Source organism: Vidua chalybeata, chromosome 5 (genome assembly GCF_026979565.1).
Source record: "Vidua chalybeata isolate OUT-0048 chromosome 5, bVidCha1 merged haplotype, whole genome shotgun sequence".
In the NCBI taxonomy this organism is placed as follows: Eukaryota; Metazoa; Chordata; class Aves; order Passeriformes; family Viduidae; genus Vidua; species Vidua chalybeata.
In genome coordinates, this window is record NC_071534.1 from 59,121,363 (window position 1) to 59,142,272 (window position 20,910).

At 38.0% G+C, this 20,910-nt stretch overlaps 1 protein-coding gene across 5 annotated transcripts in view; it reads left to right on the plus strand.

Annotated features, from left to right (window-relative positions):
* The window catches only part of ATXN7L1 (ataxin 7 like 1), a 107,582-nt gene that overhangs the window by 50,702 nt on the left and 35,970 nt on the right, over positions 1-20,910 (plus strand). The window contains exon 1 of one of the 5 annotated variants that reach the window (XM_053942062.1): positions 11,340-11,369. The exons of 3 other annotated variants lie outside the window; for them this stretch is intronic. The gene's annotated coding sequence lies outside the window, so the exon portion shown is untranslated. Of the gene's footprint in view, positions 1-11,339; positions 11,370-20,726; positions 20,759-20,910 lie in introns of those variants that run through there. One more of the 5 variants, XM_053942061.1, reaches the window with a different exon arrangement.

Genomic DNA, 20,910 nt, shown 5'->3' on the forward strand with positions numbered 1-20,910 from the left:
CATCTGAAACTTGTGGGTGTCTGGGTAAGAGTCAGCTAGCTGCAGATCTGGGCATTTTATGTCTATGAAGGAAATTAATGCATAAAGTGTAGCTTAACTCAGCATTATAAGGCATACTATAGAGTTGCATGAGTTGCCAAGGTACCGTTTTCTCCATGATCTTCATGTGTTCTTTTTGTAAATTTTGTAGCAGTCATTTTGTGTTGTTAGGTTATTACAGAATCTGCTTTAAAATTTGTAGTTAATATTTGTTTATGAGGTCTAAGTTATGAGCTATTTCAACACAAGTAATGTTATAGAGCAGTTCAGGCAATAAAGATCTGAAGATGCTCATTCAAATACATCTTCTATCTCTTCTAAAACTGGAGGGAATACAATATGGTGTCTTTTTTGATGCACACATGTCTGTGAAGCTGATAGAACTGATGTTTATTTTACTGCCAGTAGGAAAACATAGTATGTGTGGGGACTTGTGACACAGGAAGGGGTGAGACCCTTGCTTCATTCAAAGAGGAAGCTGCTTGCTCCTCAGTATTTGTGTTGCAAATTGTTCCGGGCTTTTAAAGGCTCTGTTTCACCCTGTCTGATCCTTCTCTTTTTTTTTTTTTTTTTCTTTTTTTTCTTTCTTTCCCTTTCAAGTAGGATTTTTTTTTAGTGCAATTCACCTAAGACCTTTACACTGGATGAAACAACATCATTGTTGACCTAAGCTGGTTTTACTTGTTAGGCTTTGCTTTTCCCTTTTTTCTGATATGTTTCACTTTAAAGCTCAGCTTCAGCTGAACCACACAGATTAGTCCCAATTGTGTTTTAAAATATTCCATTTAATGGTTAGTTTTGGGAATGTCAGTTTAATCCTAAATAATTGAACCATCCAAGTGGAAGCAGAACCATGGTTATAGCACAGGCGTGTTATGTTGTGCAGGTATAGGTGACTTCTTCAAGATCCCCTTGGTTAGCAGGATGTGCACTGATCTTATTTGGGAGAAATGGCTTGGGGATTCCAAGTCTACAAAGTTTCTACCAAGAACCTCCATCTAACTTCCCTAATATTTGAGAGTATAAAGTGTGGTCAACATAACATTAGCTAATTCTACTTCCTATGCGATTAGAAAGAGCAGTAGGATGTATTATGTTTCTCATTCAGATGATCTGAAGAAATTCTTGGAAGTTTTGAAACATTGTCTTTTTTATTGTTATTTTTTATAAAGTATACCTATTTAAAAGAACTTAAATTCTGCTTTTTAAACTAAAACCAAGAAGTTTCTTTACATCATCTAGAAATATTAATGAGAAGTGTTGCTGGGTAAAGCTGTAATAGTTAATAACTTGTTTGAATTGAAGAATGACAGCTTCCAACTATTGTATAGGAAGCTGTACTGTGCCCTAAAATGTTTGATTTTCACATAAAAAGGAAGAATGATGAAAGTTTGAGAATAAGTATTATTACAAAATTTAAGATTTTGTCATGTGGGCTTTGCACATTTTATCATGTGTAATGGACATGGAGACCTGGACTTAATTTTCATCAGGTGAATACACTGTAGACATCTATGGGTAAGAAACCCATTCAGTATTAGCTTTACTAATTTCCCTTTATATGGAAATAAAGGTATTTTTCATAACATTAAAATAAACTGCTAAATGTTAGTGTAATTATATTTTTAAAATACTACAGGAGGAAAGGCTGAGCAGCTTTATTTGTCTTACTGCCCTGTTTATCTCCCTGCGATACAAGAGTATCTGCTTCACATTCCCTGCAAGCGTTCAGTGGTATGCAGTGCCTCCCCCACACTGTGGGACTGAGCTGGCCGAGCAGCGCCTCTCCCCATTAGTCATCACTGCCTGATGCTGTGTGCAGGAAAGTAATTCTTTAAAGCAGTTGCTCCTAGTTAATTTTTTTCAAAGATTATTTCAAATACATCATTGCAGTAGTATCTTCTTGTAAGTATGGACCAAATCTTGGTCAATAAGCACAAGCATTTTTATGTAGAATGAAAAAATACTTTGCAAATAAATCGCTACTTATTTCCTTTAATCTATTTTCCAAATTGTTTGACTTCTGCCATTCAAACACAGCTTCCATTCATGTGTTTGGTAAGCTTTTGAAAGCATATGAATGGTAATTTTCCCAGTTTTTCTGGAACTTTAGTTCCAGCAATGTCTGCAGCTGGCTGCCTAATAAAGATTACTTGCATTCCTAGAAACATTGAATTGTGCTGATGGCTCAAATGACTAAACTGTTTTAAAATGTAACCCATGCTGTTACATTAAAATATGTTTTGGCTTAGGTGATATTAATCTAAAGTAAATTGTTACCTGCAGTGATGTTTAGTAGTGGTTTTATTAATGTGGATTAGCCATTTACAGAAGAGGTCTCATCTTGTAGCAGTTTTGTTTTTTTAACATTGTAATCCATCTGTACTTACATTATTGAAAGGCTTTCTCATGCCTCTTGCTTTTGTGATTTTTCTTTTCCTGATGTGTGAAATATTCATATAGTGTTGTAAGAAATGCAATAATCACTTTGATTGTGCTGCATATGAACATTACTAACAGTTTTACACTGTCTTGCACCCTGGTTTTTCTTTTGATGGGCAACCTATGTTTTAATTATTCCATGTTGTCAATTTTGGTATAGTGAAACTTCGTTTAAATGTAGAACTTAATTTTAATGTAGTGAGATTATTTTTCTTAAATCTTTTATTTTAAGAATTATTTTAACTAAAAAAAATGTGGCTTAAGTAACTAAGAGAGAAAGTAAATAGTACAACAGTTGTATTTCTAGTTCCTATTTTATTTGAAAAGTTTGGGGCAAATGAAATATGCAAAATGCTTTTATTTTAAAGTTTAGGATATAGAGAATTTTCATTGTCAGGATTAGATTTTTTTTAATGAACTGTATTTGTCTCTCAAGGAAGGTACTAATATTATAATACTGTTGAGTCCCAAGTCATTTGTTATGACAAATTCCTCATACTCTGTATTAATTCTCTAATAGTCATTTCTGAGATATGCAGAAGTCACTGATGAAGTAGGTCTGCAGTGTCCAGTAGGCTCAGCAGGTCTAAGTTTTTCTAGTATTTTGTTCTTGAAAATAAGGTTTGCTTTTTCTTGATGATACACAAAGATAATGAGTGAAGTTTCTCTCATTTTTTAATGCAGTTCTTTACAGAACCCTCATCACATTTCTCAAAATATTAGTTACTCGTTCTTACTGTATTTGTCATGTCCTCTCTGCTGCCATAACTGAAGGCAGATAGGTTAACTAAGACCAGTCAGGCATTTGTATCAGTGTGGTAAGACCAGACACTTGTACCAGTGTGGTACAAGTATCACGTAGTTGGTTCCAGACTACCACACTTGCTATTGTTTCCCAGATTAACACTGTTTGAAATAGGACAGTGGTCAATGATGTTTTGTGAGAATAAACTCTTAAGCCTCAATTGGTAAAGACTGGAGAAAGAGAAGATGGGTTGGAAACTCAACTGTGAGAGCAGCCACAGGTCGCAAGGTGCAAGTGCTCTTTTACAGCAAGGACTGATAACCAAATGGCAACCATGGTCTTTTTAAAATAAACAAGAGCTTGTTTCAACAGCAGCAAAACCTCCAGTAGCTTTAAACCATGATCCTCTCTCTGGGATGTTTTCTCTGTTGGTGGCATCAGTGCCCTTTTTACAGCTCTGTTGACTATCACTGTGGCAGACAGTCCCAAATGGATCTGAAGGCACGCTGCTGCAGAGGGCAGAGCACACTCTTCACACCTCATCCTTCCTCCCCAGTCCAGGGATCCTCTTCCTTCCCTGCTGCTCATCTCACCCTGTAGTGACACTATTCAACTTACTATTGAATAATAGGGGAAGGCTATTCATTTGGATTTATTTGTGGTTTAGCAACTTTTCTCCCTTTCTTTGGTTAGTTTTCTGCTTAGCAACTAAGTGCACTCATCAGGGCAGCAGGTGAATGCCAGAGATGGTGCAAGGCAAAAGCATGGTTCAGAGTGGCACTTGCACAGCGAACAGCAGCCACAATTAATTATTAATTCAGCTCTGCCTGTCTTCTCTAAACTACTATCTTAAAAGCATATATTTTGAAAAGGACACCTGACCTTGAAGATGAAAGATTTACCATTTGAATTTATCTTAAAGTGGTCTTTTTCAGGGCTGTGTCTGGTTCAGATTTCAGGGTTTTTTTTAATTGGTACCTACAGGCTGTTGACATAACTAGATTGATATATTGCCAGCCATATCCTTGGCTACATCAAAAGCAGCATAGGCAGCAGGTTGAGGAAGGTCCTTTTCCCCCTCTACTCCACTCTCAGGAGACCCCCCTGGAGTACTGCATCCAGATCTGGGGCCTTCAATATCATAAGGACATGGACCTGTTGGGGCAAATCCAGAGGAGGGACACAAAGAATGATCCAAAGACTGAGGCACCTCGGCTGTGTAGACAGACTGAGAAAGATGGGCTTGTTCAGCCTGGAGAACAGAAGGTTTGGGCAACACCTTGGAGCACCTTCCAGTACCAAGGGGGCTACAGGAAAGCTGAAGAGGGACTTTTTACAAGATCATGTAGTGACAGAACAGGGGGCAATGGCTCCAAATTGAAAAAGGGCTGGTTAAGATTAGCTTTTAGAAGAAATTCTATACAATGAGACGCTGGCACAGGTTGTCCAGAGAGAAGCTGTGGCTGCCCCATCCCTGGAAGTGTTCAAGGGACTTTGAGCAATCTGGTCTAGTGGAACATGTCACTGCCTATGGCTAGTAGGTTGGAACTGGATGACTTCTAATGTCCTTCCAACCCAAACCATTCTGTGATTCTATGACCTAAGAATTGGTGGCAATATGCTTTTTTTTTTTTTTTTTTTTTTTTATTTCCCCCTCCCAAAAGCACTCTTCTCTAGCAGGAATTCACAGCCCTAAAGAGGGATGTGATGAAGAGTAGGTTTTAATGTGTGAAGTAAGCCTGTTAAAATTACCAAAAGACATAGAAAGTCTAGAAGACTCTAAAACTTTACTGACTGATTAGGATTAAAGTGAAAATTAGAGAAAATGAGATTTAAGTGGGGAAAAAAATGGTGAGGACTGCTGGACTACATGTCCAGAATATTGCCTTCTGCAGCACCAAATTAAGGAGAGAAAAAATGACAGATTGCATACAAGTTTCTGCAAAAACTTCATGAACTTTACACATTGCTTATGGATTGCTTTTCTTGTACATTATCTGAGCAGATGTATTTAATGAGACTGCACAGATGTTACAGATTTTCAAAGGCTGGGGATCAGAACAAAAGAAGTAAGGAAATTTTTATATTTCAAACTTCTTTTTAATGTTTGTTTAATTTTGGAAGTATTATTTTATAATATGCATTATATGGAAAAAAGAATTCTCAGAGTCTGAGGTGATGCATGTAGTCATACAGCAAATTACAGGCAAAAGCCTGCATTTGATTCAGGAATAAAAAATGTAGCAATAAAATCTGTATATCTTCAATGCATGGAGATGTCATTAAAATGTGTTTTCTGCATGTGCTTTTGTATGTTCAGATAAATCCACTCTGGACTATTTTTGAGGTACATGTCAGCAAGCAATTAAATACTGGTTTGACGGTTTCAATCAACTTCTATGCAACTTGCAGCACGTTTTTGCAGTACTGTCAAAACATGCATACCCACAGGACATGAAAATTATGTGAATTTAATTTAAATCTAAATCACTGATTCTAATGTGAGACTAATTGAAATAAACCCTTTATTATCAGTTGAATTAAGTCAGTAAGAGATACCAACTAGTACCTGTGATTGTGGTATTTCACAGCTAAGAAGTATAATGTTAGGATGCCTATGAAGGTTTGAGCAGCATTGCACGCATCAAGCAACAGATTTGTTCTTATTTGCTATAGGTAGTTAAAGGATACATTTGAGGCCCTGTAACACCTTAAGGAAGCAGTGTGTATAAGAGGACAAAAGTAATAAACTTCAGAAACCACTTCAAGGTACAGCAGCATTATTCCTTTAAGAAATCCTATTTTTTGTATATTTTACTTGTGAATTCATTAACTCTTTGTGTATCATTTAGCATTATTAAATAAATAAATATTATCAGTAAATTATGTTAGTAAATATTGTTTTAAAATACTCAAAAACTTTTCGAGACGTAGAGCAGTAGAAAAAGTTGTATGACAGAAGTACTGAAGATGTATTGTGTCCATGAGCTCACTTGCTGAATTCAGGTTTAAGTGTAGGAGGAGGGATGTATGTTCCTTGTTGGGTTAGTTTCATTGGTTATCCTGGAAGTACCTAAGCATGATGTGTACCTGAGCCATCTGCAGTGGTACTGCTGAACCCATGGCACTGGTGAGGTGCCCAAGTGTTTGAAGTCATTTATAAGCAACTGAGAAAAAAGACTGGGTTTTACATGATTGCACAATATTAACTGTAGCTATTTTGGAAAGACAGTGGGGTCACTTCTTGGTACTTCAACTTGCCTAGATTAGGTTTGAAGGTTTACAGCAAGAAGGCTGTGTCCAACTCAAAAACGGAAACAGAACTTGTTCTTAATTTTGTTGTTATGATAGTTCATCTTTAATAAGACAAACTGGCCTTTAGGAACCCCTAGGGGGCCTGACCAAGAAACAAGAAATCCTGGGCTAGACATTAAATAAACACTTTCTGAAAAGATTATGTTTTCCTGAGAAAGCAGAGGGTAGATTGACTTTTATTATGCTGTGAGAAACTGATTTTTAAGATGTGATTTGCATACATTTTGACACCTATATGAACAACACCTTTTTGGCTGGATAGAGCATGAAAAGGAAGAGAACCCTGTTTGTCATACATCTCTGTATGAGTAGGATGGAGCAAACTTCATGCATGTCTGACTGAAATCAAGTGAAAGGGAGTGGACTTCCGTGCCTCAAATATGGACAAATTCTGATACATGGAGATGATCAGCAGAAAAAATAAGGCACTATCTCAGAATATGGCTATATGTCAGTCCTTCTAGGATTTCCCAAAAATAACAGTCTAATTTATAGATTTAGGAGTGGATTGTGCAGGACTAAGGCACACCTCAAGTAAACCAGTGTTCCTCATTTTTCCAAGAGATTAAACAAGACTCCAGAATGCTATGGGGTTTCTGGAGGAGCTGCTGTGAAAAGCTGGGATTGCTGAGGCAGTAGTCTCATCTGTAATGTAATATAAACATAACTGAGTGTCTGTCAAGTGCCGCTTGTTAGAGCTTTGTACTCTTCCTCAATACAACAGTTTGATTTGTTTATGAAGGTCTGTAATGCTTTAAGAGTAAAAGGATTGTCTTATAGGCCACAAACACAGCTTTGTAGAGTGTGGTTCTGAAAATGGATTAGATGCTTGATTTGTTGGAGGAGTTGAGCCAGGAATTCATAGAAATCTGGGTCCTCTGTCTTCTTTTCTGCTAAATGTGGTTTAGATAAGATATCTGCAGAAATGATCAGCTAGAGATTCAGAGATTCTTCTGAAATAATCTCCACATGCAAAATCATGAGAATTTTGGCTTTCTCAAGCACTCTGACTTGCATTTCTCTAACACCCCTCTTCTGTCCTTTAGTGCTGAAATATCCACAGTACTGAAACACAAGCGTGATTTGGGGTTCAGAGTGAGATTAACATACAGATACAGAAAAACCCAAAATGCTTCATACAGCTGCTACTCAAATATACGTGCTGGTGTTTTATTGGGTTAAAGTTTTTTGCCTGAAGTCTCTTCTTGTTTTGATGGTGTTGAATTGCTGAAGCCATAGCCTTGTTTCTAGGTAGGAAAAAAATCCTGCATGTTGACCTACCTAGCAGTGCAAGGAAACAAAATTAATTTTAGCACTGCTTTAGGCCTGCACAGCTTTATCAAGAAACATGTACACTCCAACAGATTGGACTCTTGTTTCTGGATTTTAAAGTTTTAGTCCCAATATACATTCCAGACTAGGCGGTCTCCGAATGCTGGGTACTAAGAAATGTTCCTGTGTTCAAGTAGCTTAAATGTGCAAGCTGTCTGATAATGCCAGTGTCCATCAGGAAAGCACTTAATATTTAAATTTTGGGCCTCATGTTGAAAATTCTATGGGAGTATTCTGATACACAGCATAAAAGAGTCACCATAAAGTGCTACTGTCATATCACTTTTTTTTTTTCAATACACACAAACCCAATTTCATCAGTCCAAATCTAACTACAGAGATTAAATGTTTTCTTTTAAAAATAAGCTTAAATGCACCCTGATATCCTAACTTCATGTTCACATCAGGCAAGTTAATGTGTGTATATAGGCTTTGGTAAGTAGGCAGTCTTATTAATGATATATGTGGCATTACTATAACCAGAAACACATTTATAGCCTGAAAACAGGTTACAAAAGAATCATTCTTAGCTACTCCTTATTTCATAGACAATTAAATCTTGCAAGATGAGCAAAAAAAGTGATCCTCCACCAAAAAAAAATCCTTTCCCCCATATTACCTACAATGAATAGTTATTTTAACTATTAACTAGTTTTGTTATTAGCCTTTCTACAGATTGTGGTTTCTGTCCAGAAATTTCTGTATTAAGATTCTAGAGTTTGAAAATATTTTTTTCCTATGCACTATTTTCTCAATTTGATTAAATGTAGAACATGTCTGTCAATTAGCACAAACTGTTTCTGTTAGTATCACATTGTATAAATTCTGTATTTACAGAAGTTAATCTATAAGATGAATGTCTGTGGTCTTCAGCTCAACTGTAGAAGTCCTTTCCTAATTAAATATATGTCTTAATATTGTTGATAAATTTCTCACTTTAGATTGAAAACTAAAGCATTGGTTATCACTTCCTGAAACATTTAGTTTAGGTGATTTATTGCTGGATCACTTGAGATGCCCAATATTAAGGTACAGAAAACTGTCAAGATCCTGATTATATTTTAAACAAAAGCTAACATCAGCCTTGGTTTTCAGAAGATGGATTTTTATTTTCAGATAGTGAAAGCGTTGCTTTGAATTTACTTCTGCTAGATTGTTTGCATGGTTACTATGCATATTCCCCACCTGCCCCCCTCCCAAAATTCTGATGCGTTGATTTGTTTCTTTATAGAAGTTAACTCTCCCTGTGTTATATTCTAAATATGTGTTATTCTGTGTTATATTCTAAATATTCATGATCACTCAATGCCTTACTGGCCGTTCAAGACCTCTGATATGACCTTTATCCCATGCTGACGTGAGGCAGCAATCACCATTCACTTTGCAGCAGCATTGCAGCCCCGTGGATCCCCAGGATTATGTGTTACAACATGCTTTGACAGCTGCTCCACAGGCATGAATCTGAGATATACAAATAGGTATTAGCAGTGTGTAATGTCCTCGGCATAAAGTGATGGAGTTATACCACACAACCTCTAGTTCCTTTCAAATTTCTATTTCTTATGTTAGCTGGATCTTTTTACAAGCATACATTTTTGCTGGCTTTTTTTCCCAGTCAGTTTTTAACATTGTACCTATTTGTCTTATTTATTTGCGTGTTGTGTGTAGCCTATTATTTCTATACCTATTATTGTTTCTTCTGCTTATTTATACTTCCATATTTTATTGTGTCTCATTATTCCTTGGCCTCTTCTGTGAGGCATGTATACCTGCAGTGAATGATTTCCTAAACAGGAATCCCAGAAGTATTCAGGGCTATTTTGTTTAGCTAGGCTTATGCCTCAAAAATATAGTGTTTTATTTTTTACAACAAGTCCCATGTTCAAATTAAATAAGAACAAAGCAACCAAACAAAGCCACAAACCAACTGGTTATGCACCTTCAAAGATCTATTGACTAAATTTCTGGGCTCCATTTTTGGATCTAGTGGGTCAGGATATTTTGAATCCAGTTCTCTCTTCTGTCTTTCAATTCTGTCCAATTGAAATCACTGCCAGGAGTGATTTGAATCCCACACTCTCCTCTGAAGAGTTTACTTACTGTAAGTAATATTTGAGAGTTCTGGTTCTGTTTTCACACTCCCCATCTTCTTCCAAGGCCTCAGGCAGAAGATTCTGTGATTAAGATAGAAACCTGAATAAATTGGGGCCATTCCTGCTTCCGCCCCACTGGGATCCCTGCGTAGTCAGGAGGGTGTGCAGCCAGGGAACGCAGCACTCCAGAGAACAATTCTAGCTTAATTTCCTGGGGAGCACCACTCCGTGTATGTGTTCAAATATGTGGAATTTAATCCTGAAACATTGTAAAATACATTGCGGTGTGAGCTGGCATTTGTTGGTATGTTTCATGTTGGACACAGCTGTAAGAATAAATTTGCATTTAAACTGAGGTCCCATGCTGGTCTGCTGCAAATTGCTTGGTTTTGGCTGGGTTTAGTGGACAAGACAGCAACTCCTTCACTGCAAGAGGAGTTGCATGTATGTAAGAAGAGCTGAATGGCTGCCTATTTAAATATAGTTGAAACAAATTACTTATAATGGTATCATTAAACTTTGAACATGCTGCCATTCCAAATCTTGAGAGTTATGCGAAAGGAATTATTTCTGGTTAACAGGGAACCCACCATTTCCAGCAGCAGTCAGCTGGCTGAGGGTTTGGCACAGGGATGCTTTAATATGCAGAGCTGTGCCACAGCAAAGCTCAGCTTGTTGACTGAACTTGTTATTTTGGGTGGTGACACCATAGCTGTGATATCTGCATACTTGTGAGTATGGAGTACTTGTAAGAAGAAAAATAGGTGATAAAGACCTTTGTGTTTATCCAGCAGCTGACTGTAACAGGATCTTAATCTGCTTGGTCCGCTTGTACTCCAGTGTGTAAAAATCAAAGATAACCAGAGCCTCAGAAGCTTCATTTTTTATTACCAGTTACCATACATTATTGTGTGGAGTACAGAACCTGAATTTGGAGTTAATGTGGACAAGTGTGTGTATCCTTGCCAGCAGTGGTTGAAGCTGTGGCACTGTTGATCAAAGGACTGACTTTCCCTAAGCCTTCAAAAACTAAATTAAAAGTTTGACGAGTTTTCAGGAGAAAAATCCTGTGGTAAGTGAAACGAGTTTCATTTACCTCTGCATTTAACTCTGCTGATCCTGACCTTTCGCTGTTGGGGCTTTCCATGCTCGTCGCGTAAATAGGGACGGTACGGAGCAGAAAGACGGATGTCGGGAGCGGGCGGCAGCGGCGGCGGCTCCGGGAGGGGGAGCTCCGGACCCGCCGCTCTCCCTCTCCCGGCTCGCTGCTCGCCTCCTCCCGGCCCTCCGCTCCCGGCAGCCTCCCGGCCGCTGACGGCGCCTGCGGCCCGGCGGCCCCCGCCGAAGGACGGCCCGGAGCCCTGCAGGCGAAGCTGTCAGCGCGCCAGGGGAAGGTGCTGCTGGTGGGTTTTGCAGCGGCGGGCTGAATGTGAGTGAGGGTCGCTACAGATCCTGCCTTGCTTTGTTGCTGCTGTGCTCGAGCGGCGTGAGAAACCTGGTGTAGGAGCCGCACGAGGTTGTAGGACACAGCGGTTGCTGGAGAAAAACATCCACAGCCTTACATACCTGCGCGGTGCGGAGGGAGGTGACACGTGTTGAAGGGCTGCCGGCGACACCTGCGGTGTCCGAAGTAGCTGAGGTGTTCCAGAGTGCTAGGATGGCATCCAGCTCCCGCCCCGCTCCGCTCCGGGAGGGTGCTCCTGGGCTGAGCCTTGTGCAGGATGCCTGAGCGCAGCCCTGGCCTGCGTGACTGAGTGTGGCAATGCCTCTTGTGGACCGAAAACCTTTTAAAACTGGCCTAATAGTTCACGGTAATGTAAGTGAGCAAATCAGGTGTAGATATATGTAGGAGGGGAGAGAATAGCAGTTCATTACTTTAGAAAAGATGGAGAAAATAGATTTAATTATGAGTATTTTAGACTCAGAACAGGAAGTGCCAATACTGAAACTTCATGCATAACCAGAACTTTGACCCTTGGTTATCTGTACTGTGATTATTTTTACTTTTTTTCCCAACTATATCAGCATGCTGTTGTGCAGATATGATAGTTCATGTTGCTACAGTCTTGGAATCTAATATAGTCTGTGATTTTTATTTTTATCTGCACAAATCTACACAAATTATTGCAAAGATTTTTAGCTTGAGAGCAGACACTAAGCTCCATTTGCTGCAGCCTCAGAAAGATTAAAGAGAAATGCATGCAGGTAACTAGAAACTTAGCAAGACCCATATTTTCAAGCAGTCACCTTGATTTCTTCCTTAAATATGTGTTTGTATGTTCTATTTCTTGTTTTCCCATTTTTTTGGATATATTTCATATGTAGCAATGTGGTTAAAAATAATGCAAACTATGATTACATTGGTAATGAATAGTATTTTAGAAGTATATAACTCATGGACAGTTTTTTTTTTTTTAATTTGGTTAATACCATGACAGTGGTACTAAAGTAGTTTAAACAAAATATTCCAGTGGGGAACTGCTGACTCTTGAATTGGCAGCTGTCAACTTTTTTATGCTATGTTTTATATGTATTCCATAGAGCTTTTTTAAATGAAGAACAAGGCAGTTGCTGAGTGTTTGTTTTTGGAAGCCTCAATATGGCTCTAGGTGTCTAAGCTCAATTTAAATTATTTCATTTGAAAAAATTAAGTTTCATTTAAAACTTTCATGATACCGAATTATTCTTTAAATATATCTGATTTCTCTTAGTGTGCAGTTCTTGGAAAGAGAGGGATTACCTGCAAACTTTAAGGGCTGAATAGTATCAGGTTTAATGCTGGCATTACCGCATTACCTCTGCTATGCTGTGGTATGAATTACAACTGGATTACTTGCTGTGTGCATGGATTACAGTCTCCCTCTATTTGTTGTAATGAACTTAAAAGGAGAAAGCCAGAAAGTTCTATATCTCTGTTACATTTTTTCTAAATGGTTATGACTCTAAATGACACTAGAAAACTTCATTGGACTATTCAGGGGAAAAAATAAAACCTACGTGTTTACTTGAAACCAATGTTATTTGACAGAGGTGTCTAAGTCTGTGAAATACTATGGCTGTTAAATGAGCTCTGATTTCTGTAAAGTGAGAAATATCCTGAGGTATCTAAGCAGTGTTGCTTTATATTTAATTAAAATACAAAACCAGCATATAATGGTTTGTTTAAAACTCACTATGTACCAGATTTTGACAGGTAATTATAAAGAGGAAGACAGAAGTCCTACAAAAGTAGTCCATGTAACTCTAATGTTTAATAATTTTACAGTTAGCCAGGAAGGGGTGGGAGAGTATGTAATAATTGTAACTCCTAAATTGGCATAAAATTACTAACAAGAGAGAGGTCACTGATAAAGGATGAATCAAGATTGCCTGTGAAAGAGGTCTCAGCAGGCCTTTTTCAGTATATTGACTCTATGAGGCTACATCTGGAGACAACAATACACACTGTACTTGCAGGGCGAGAGCAGTCTATTCTAAGAAGCAAATGCTAGAAGACTCAAGGTTGTGTTATACAGTGTGCCCCGTCTCCATCCATACACTGTAATTCAACCATGGATTAATACCAGATTGAAGCCAAAGGTGTGCCAGGAATGTTTCAAAAGGGAAGAAGAGCAGAAAAAGAGAAAAAGAAATTGCATCTCTTTTTGATTCATAGTACGACTGCAGCTGTAACATGCGATGCCTGATGCCAGCTGCCACACTTTGATCTGGGGCTTTCAGGCCATGAAAGTTCAGTGTCCTTTTGTAAGTGCCACCTCTGATGTTCTCTGAAAGTGTTTCATAGTCTGTTGCTAATAAAGTTCTTGGCTAGAATTGATATCTTGTAGTGGGAGGAGCAGTAAGGGAGCAGAAAGTTTATGTAAGTGTGGTTCGCATGTATGTGCTTGACAGATATGCAGCTGATTAGCTGGAAGTTAGAGGCTGACATTTACTGTGGCAGTAGCCCCCGATACTTTGGTATCTTTTCGATACTTTGAGCAGGGCAGTGAGTTTTTTCAGTGAATGAGTGAGTTAGTGCAGTGGTTTTGTTTTTATGGTCTTCTCTAGTTTAATGAGGCTAAGAGGCAGAGGGAGGCATTGACCTAATCTTGTTACAGTAAACAAGAGGTAAAGACTTCTAAACCTTCTGTTGATGTGATTGTTGAATGTTTAACAGTCTTTTGTTCCCAGTTGTTTACAGCAATTGAGTCTTTTCCCTTGTAGTGTTTGTGCTGCTGTACTCATTAGTGTGTATTCCAAGATAAATACCATACGCGAGACTTGCAAATACTGTACAGCAGAAGATCTGTCCTCTGGTTTTGTTTGCTGAATGTTACACCTTCCAAAGTATGTTAGTCCCTAATACTGAGAATAAACCTCATGTCCTTAGGTAAAACGCAAAGACAGACAGCAGACCTTTTGTAATTGCCACTGCTATCACTTTTTATGCAGTAGGCATTTAGGGATCTGAAATGTGAGGAGAAATAAGAAAAAATTAAACTGCCAGAGTTCTCTTATAAGTAATATCTATGATAGTGAATGTGCTTTTGAACTGCTTTTTTCCTTGAATTAGTTTTTTTTCAGACCTTAAGCAACTTAGAAAGTCAAGGAATTTGGGACTAGGGAGGAGAAAAGGAAGGAGGGTAATAAGGTTGTAGATTTAGCACCTGCAGATTTCCTCAAGTGTTACAATGATTTTCTGATGGGATAGATAACCCTCTTCTTCTATCTCATCCTGCACTCAGTGATCCTCTGTTTCTAGCTATCATTTGAAACTACTTGAGCAGTTCAGTGTAAGTAAACCTTTTTCTCTTAGTACTTAGATACAGTAGGCAAATCCCAGGGATGATAGCTCAGGCATGGTTAGTTTTGTTTCACTTGTTAGCCATTGCTGGTTAAATCTGTTGTACTGTCTAGCTAACAATTGTCAGACTCAGCAAAAAGCTTTAGAAAAGACTTGCTCTGTGATCCATTTGCCAAATACAGAGTTTAGTTCCTCCTCTGTAATCAAGCTGGAGTCAGTTGATTATAGCTGAGATTTATCATACCAGTATCCTGCTTGTTTTCCTTTCCTTGTTTCTTTGGTTAAGTGTCTCCCATTGCTGGATAAAACCAAATTGAATATCAAATTCTTCCAATTTAGAAGTACATTTTGTTATCTCTAAACAGTAGAATTTCTTTCAACTATAGAACATGAATTTGCTGAGAAGGGACAACTTCCAGAAGATTGTAGTCTCTTCTGGAGTTTGCTGTCTCCTGACAGATGGAGAAAGGTTTCAGTCCTTGAGCAAGAACACAGATAGTCTGATTCAGAGGAAGCAATTGGTAGGTAAGAAATGTCATGTTGGATTTTTTTCCATTTCCTTCCCTTTTTTAAATCTACCTTTGTATTTCACTGTCAGTTACATTTTTGGCATTGTGGCCAGGAAAACAGCTTCTAGCTGAGTTGGTATTGCTGTGGCTCTGTTTTTCTTGAAGTTAGAAAAGTACTTGTTTTAATTTTTCCCTCATTTGGAATATCTCGTTTAAATCACTTTAAATTGTGATCTTAAGGGATCTCATGGCTCAGTCCCTCTGCACAGAGGCTACCCCAGCTGTATTTGAGGTGTCTGCTGTTTGCCATGCTGGCTGGTGCCTGGCTCCTGCCTTGTCACAAGTATCTGGTGCTTGTCTGCACCCAGCTCCCTGCTGGAGGCCACAGCCCTGACACAGAATGCAGGAATGCACACAGCCAGCTCGGGCATGATGCTGTGCCTGAGTTCATAAAACTTCTTGGGACCCAGAGCATAGGGGTAGCACTGCCAGGTGGTGGCTTTTTCTGAAGTCTTTGCCATTTTCTCCAGTGCTCTTGCCTTTGGAGGTGCTATACAGAAACAACCAAAGTGACTCACTTCAGATTCAAAAAAGGACTTCAGTCTTAGGCTGATAAAAATATGCTGTGTAATTTTTAAACCCACAATATCCCTAGAAGTGTAGGGACATTTGCACCCAGCTGCACCTCTGCTAATGAGCCCAGCTGGAGCTGATTTGTTTCTGCATCTCTGGTACAGATAATCTGACCATGGATAATTGTGTGTTGACTCTATAAATAACCCACTTTGAAATCCTTGTCTTAAAATTGTTTTCTCTTCTTCCTGTTAGTTTCCAACCTTACTCTCTGTAGTCATTTCTTGGCTGACCACATATGTTGGCAAACATATGTCCTATTCATATCTTCCCACCTGAAGTGAAATGTTACACCAAGCATGGTGAAACCAGGTTCTAGCACTATAAAAAGCCAGCTAAGTCCTAGTAGGAAATAATCATCCTAATGTTTTACACATGCTCCAATTGACTCTTGTGGTTTAAACCAAAAATGACTGACACACATGAAACATTTGATACCTTGGAAAGATACTTATTGCATGCTTCTTCTCAGAGACATCATTTTACATATATAATAGTTAAATGTCTTCAGGTAAAACTGATTCATTTGTATGGACTTGCTTCAAGTTGGACTTCTAATCATCTTGGTTTGTTTACTTACTGTCCATGTTAAAACTCACAAGAATTGCTCTGAGTTGATCTATGCCTTGCTTTAATGAGATTGTTTTTCTATTAGCTTATAGAAGTAATTATAGAAAGTAATTAGAATGCCTCATATGAAAAGTATCCTGTGTCTTCAGCTGGTGAGCACCTACACTTCTTTTTTTTTTTCCAAAGGCTTTTCTAAAATACGGTACGTGTGTGCTTCTGAGCAGATCCATGGGAAGGTAGAGCCATCTGACTGGACGACAGATTATTCAGGGCATTGGAAGTGGGAGAAGGGAAAACAGAATTGCACAGCTGTGCTTCACAGCAGTCATGAATCTTGTTAGATAGTTGTACTGAAAATCACCTGTCTCTTCTCCCTGTGTCATTCCTGCCACATTATTCTAAAACAAAGGCAGCATCAGTGGGTGAATAAACTTGCAATGCTTTAAATTAAGATCTGCACTCTAATGGCTGTGTGGCCTTGGAAAATGCCTTTCTTCACACAGCATCTGAAACACTGACCATACTTCAACAAACTTTGAAAAACTCAGCTTGAAAAAAACTGAGCAAATACCTATCTGAGAAAAAAATCTTATCTACATATTTATATAGGTATAGCAGACACTTAATACTGTAGACATAAAAAACTCTCATCACAAGCAATGAAGGGAAAATTGTTAAATTATGAATGGGGAAATAGTTTATCCAAAAGAAGTAATTTGTAGTATGAGAAGTTCATTGCAGTGATGAATGTTCAAGAGGTGCATGAAGAGTCAGAATATGAAGTAGTTGTCACTTGGACTCTCAGAGGTTAACTTGCATTTACTTCATTCATGTTGAAGTTAGGTCTGAGTTTCTTTAGTTTGCACAGTTAGAAGTCATAAATGATGCAAGTTAAAGTGAAAACCAACTTTAGAATTAAGAAGCTGTATGTAAACTAAAGAGTTTCTTAAAGGGAGAGGACCAGATTAAAAATGCCCTGCAAACCCACTTTTGTATTTGGGTATGTTTTTCAGTGCTGTCTCTTGAGTTTTTTTCTGTAGAAGGTTAGGAGTTTCTTGTTTGTAAGAGCTATTGTATGTAATGAGGGAAATGTGAACAAGTGACCTCTTCAGGAATTGTTTTTCCACATTCATTTTGGAGGCTGTGTATTAAGGGGTTATCACTTGTGGTTATTCATGCAACATTCTAAATAATAGATTTTCTTACCTCTGGCAAATAACGTGCTTGAAAGATGAGTGAACTGATTTATCTAAAATGTCTGGAATGAGGAAATATTCTGAACTGACAGTTATGCTGCTTTTGTAGCAGGTTTTGATAAAGTCAATTGAAACTTAAATGTAAGCTCATTCAATTTTCAAAACAAAAAAATGTCCCTAGCTGGGCAGATATGTATAGTTACCTGGATTTTGAAATTTTGTCAGAATATTCGAAGGGAATTGATTTGATGCCTTGGAATACCCATGAAGAGTGGCAAACACAGAAAACCAAGTAAAAAAAAATCATATGTAGATTTTAGCTTGGATTTCCTAAAATATTAGAATTATTGTAATAACGTTACTAGTAATAAAAATAATAATAGCAATAAACCTAATGCGATTGTATTTTTTGTCTGAGAATTCTTAGCTCTTTGCTGATTTGGTTCAAAAATCTAAAGTTTCAGCAGTCTTGTGAAGATCAGCAGCTGTGAGGAGATAGCTAAAATAATGTGGCTCAGAGAACAGTGTTCCATGTGGTAGTAGCACATTTGCAGCTTGTACTGACAGCTGGCACATGCCTACCTGCAGACCAAAGAGAACTTATCCCTTGGGGAGAGGGACAAAGACTGTGGATGAAATTATGAGGCTGCTGGGGGACAAAGAAGCTCAGGATAACAGAGATTGAGCAATTTACCATTCAAACCTCCGAATTTTTAGAAAAAGAAAATCCATTCTTTTTGTGCTTAAAAACCAGCTTTTTAAGAAATACGTTGATTCACCAGGTGCTGGGTTTGGATCCCAAGTAACAGAAAAAGCCAAAAGGTTTAAACAACAGCTTATATGTAAGTCCTGCAAAGATGTTATTTTGGGCTAATTTCAGTGAAGTTACTGTTTCTCTAGAAGTTATTGATACTGAATGATAAAATAAGATAATGATATGTGATCTTGATATTACCAGTAAAATCTGGTGTCATGTTTTTCACAGAGCCAGGTGAAGAATATGTCACCTAAAAATAATCATCTGTTTTCTTGGAGTCATAGTAGAGCATTGTTTTTTTCCAAACCACCTCAGCAGTCCCATCTCACTTTGCAATGGCTTATCTTTTCTTAACAGTAAAAAGGAATAACATTATATATTTTTGGATCAAGTGAAACATTAAACATTTCTGGTTTGTGATAGATAAGGGGAAACATTTAATTCATTCTTAAAGCAATAATGTACATAAATTACTTTGTTATTGTTATGTAAAAATAGTTAAAGAGGGAAATAGAGATACAGTGAAATATTTTACCTTATAAGTATAAAAATATGTGTCATTAGATGACCTTGAATGTGAAAGATCTGCCTGAGGGAACAGGTCTATTATATGGTACAAAGCATGAGAGGATGACAATACTGATTTTTCCTCTATTTTGCAACAATCTGAAGTGTAATTATTTAAGTCAGGTGTTTGAATAAATGAATAGGTGATTTGTTTATAAATTTGTACATTTAGCCAAATAAAAAATTTCTCTTCACATATAAAATTACCCACAAAATTCTGATTTGTTGGCAGTATTTACCTTTGAGAGTAGTGTGGCTTGACTGCTAGAAATATTTTAGCATTTCACCTGATGTGTCTGTCCTAAGTTTAAGGCTAATGATGCGTTTCCATCCTCCGAGTACAAAAACAGTGGGAATGTGGGTCAGCAGGTAGTAAGATACCAGTGCAAAAGGATGATGAGGGCTGTCCTTGTGGTGCTGGACACAAGGTTTGAGGTGGTATTTAGCTCAGACTCTTGTTTCATGTTGGACTTACCTGAGCATCTCCTCCAGCAGAATGTGAAATTTCTGTGCATAAGCTTTCCTTGCTTTTCTTTGGTAGGGTGTCACTCAGAAAAGTGTGTACCCAAGATTCATTAGCTCCCTTACTTATTTTTTGTCTGGGGATTTTTGGCCTTGCTGAGCTGAGAAATATAGAATTGAAAATTGACATTTTTTTCTGCAGTAGCAATGTGTCAGGTGGCAAATGCTGGTTACAGGTATAGAATTGTGTCATTACAGGAGTGATGAATTCCTACTTAAGTCTTCAATTCCTTTTTAAATCAAGGTAACACCCTAAATCATTAATATCCCCTTTTGTAGCTGTAGAAACAGGCCTTGACACTACATTAAATCTAGGTCTTCCTGCTCAATGGTGTGAAGACTGACATTGTCACCTGGGCAGGGTATTCACACTTCTATTGTTTTCCTGTCTGTCTGATACTTCAGTGATACCTTGGAGCTTCATATTTATATCTCAGAATCCTTATAAAAGAAGTAGGCAAGTACCCAGAAGTTTCAGTTTACATTTAGGATAGCTAATTGCACTAATTGAAGCATTTTTGGAGTTCCATTTGACCCTTCTTTCTTTTCATGCTTTTTATTCATGAGGAATAATAGTGTTCTGGGAAGTGCTGTGTATGGCTCTTTATGGAATTTTGCCATTTTTAAGATATTTGGCCACGTAAATTTAAAATATTGGTAGTCTAGAGATTATTTCTCATGTGTTTTATAATTATCCTGACAAATGCCAGGTTATCCCATAAATAAAAGAATTTCCAGGAAAACATCAGGTTCATCCTACTGTGTTGTACACAAGCACTCTCCTTCTTTCCTGGATTAAGGAAGTTAAAATTCAGTGTCCTCTTCTAAATATACACTTGTGGGTTTTGCTCCTTTTAATTTTGCACTTTGGTTCATTTCTGCAGTTACTTGAGTTGTATCAACAATTACTAAAAAAAAAAAGCAAAAAAGAAAAAGGAAAAAAAAAAAAAAAACCCTGCAGCCGTTTTCAGCTCGTGTTGTTCTTGGCATGGGTTCAGTTCTGGTGTCCAACTGGTAGGACCGAAACTTGGTGCTTAACAAGTGCCTGTAGTCAAAACAGTTGGTGTGTGTGAGCACAGATCTGGTATTTGCTGCGGCAGGTCATCTGCCGGATTTTCCCCCGTGTGCAGAATACCTAATCACGTTGCTGTGTTTCTCTGACGGCATCTGTGGCAATGTGAATCGCTTCACGTTCCAAAAGTACATGTTTACAGTCGTCGTAGAATCAGATTAAGTTGGCAGCCTGCTCCTCTCTGTAAGTGGCTCAGTTTACATTTCTTCTTCTAGCAGGATGTTTTGCATAATTTTGCTGATCCTACTCACTTGTAGACTTTGTGAAATGGAGAATCGTTTTAGTGGGTTTCTGTCAGAAAGCGAAGCTTGTGTTTATTGTAAATAAACACCAGC